Source organism: Sinocyclocheilus rhinocerous, unplaced genomic scaffold, assembly GCF_001515625.1.
Source record: "Sinocyclocheilus rhinocerous isolate Xijiao unplaced genomic scaffold, SAMN03320098_v1.1 scaffold831, whole genome shotgun sequence".
NCBI lineage: Eukaryota > Metazoa > Chordata > Actinopteri > Cypriniformes > Cyprinidae > Sinocyclocheilus > Sinocyclocheilus rhinocerous.
Window position 1 is genome coordinate 365,971 of NW_015641020.1, and position 1,882 is coordinate 367,852.

At 36.9% G+C, this 1,882-nt stretch overlaps 1 pseudogene; it reads right to left on the reverse strand.

Annotated features, from left to right (window-relative positions):
* The window catches only part of LOC107753977 (butyrophilin subfamily 1 member A1-like), a 2,397-nt pseudogene extending 1,249 nt beyond the window's left edge, over positions 1–1,148 (reverse strand).
* Between the last annotated feature and the right edge of the window lie 734 nt (positions 1,149–1,882).

Sequence of the window (1,882 nt, forward strand, 5' to 3'; positions counted from 1 at the left end):
ATATATATATATATATATATATAAATGATAAAGAAACATAAACTTAGGCAAACAGTGTATTTTCTGTACTAAAACATCTACAATAAATTTGCAAATCTGTGATTAAATCATAATTCATTCTGAATCATTACGACTGCCTCACATTACCTTGGAAAAAAAAATTGAGAATGATAAACTACCCAAATCATACTTACTTGAGACAACGATGTCCATTTGCAGCATATGATGTCTCCGTTTGACTCTGCAGTGATACTTGGTCTCACTGTTATGCACAGTGATCCTGTGTTTCACATTGTAGCACTTTGCATCTTTGTGTGTTTCTTCAGTATCAGAAGTCAAATTCTCTCCTTTACTGTCCAGCCATTGAAGCTCAGGTTTAGGGTTCCAATCTTCACATTCACATAGCAGACGAAGCCCTCCTGAATGATCAAACTCATCTACAATGATCAGTGGATAAGTTCCTATAGCTGCAGAGATCAAGGATACAAATAATTCATTCATTGTACTTGTACAGTATATTGTCTGTACTTTTGATTTCAAAAGCACTGTAGATCAGAGAGAACATTTCTGAGAGAGCAAGTTTTTCCTCTTTTTTGTGTCAATTTCTTGCTATAAAAAACACAATTTCTAGGCTTAGTTATTAGTCTTCTCACCTCCAACATCAACACGAACAGTGATGTCATCATACCAGGAGTTGGACTCAATAAACACTTGTAAACTCCTTCATCAGAGACTTGGACTGATGAGAGTTTGAGTAATGCGTTTCCATTCTGTAGTTCTTCTTGGAACAGTGCTGTTCTCCCTCTGAAGTACTGATTCTGCTTCGTGATTTAGTTTTCACGATTTTCATAGAGATACACTATTGAGTCTTGAAAGTCAAGTCTAAACCATTCCACTCTCATATTCACAGCACTGGTGTTGGGCTTGATAGAACAGGGCAGGATCACATCTTCACCAGTGTATAAACATCCATATACATTACATATAGCTTATACATTGTCCATGTATACAAATAATTATTTGAAAAATATAATTTCCCAGCAGCCAGTAGGCCCCTCCCAAGTATAGTCCCCTGGGCTTCTGACCCTTAAAGCCCGTGCGTTTATGTGCCCCTAGCTATTGGACTCGCTTTTCTCTTTTGATGACATCCTGAATCCTCTTAGACAAGCTGTTAACTCGCATAAAGCACACTTATAACGACAAATGGAAATCTAATGTACATAAATTGTGTTTTTTTCAAAGTTTGCTGCTTCAGTATTTGTAGATTATTTTTCCACATGTTTCTATGGTATACTGAAAAACAATGATTAGCATATCATAAGTTTTAAAGGCTTTTATTGGCAAAAAAATATAATGAGTCAATATTTACAGTATTGACCCTTGCTCTTCATAACCTCTGCAATTCGCTCTGGCATGCTGGATATTAGCTTCTGGGCAAAATTCTGACTGATGGCGATCCATTCTTGCCTTAATAGTTCTTGGAGTTGATCACAATTTGTGGGCTTCTGCTTGTCCACTCGCCTTTTGAGGACTGACCACAGGTTCTCTATGGGATTGAGATCCGGGGAGTTGCCTGGCCACGGATCCAAAATTTCAATGTAATGATCTTTAATCAACGTTTTAATATTTTCTATGATTAATTTGAAGTTAAATGACGAAATTAAGTACTTATTTTTTGGGGGATTGTTTAATCTTTAATATAACCACTATTGGAGCAATTTGACAGCTTGTCTTGTGATATCTGGCAACACTGCGTAGAGTGCACTGAGCGAACAGTCAGGAGGAGGCAGAACCGAGCTGACAGACAAGAAACATCAACGTTTGACAGTTTACCACTGTTTGATTATTGAACAAACAACACAGAACAGCATTAATAAAGGCA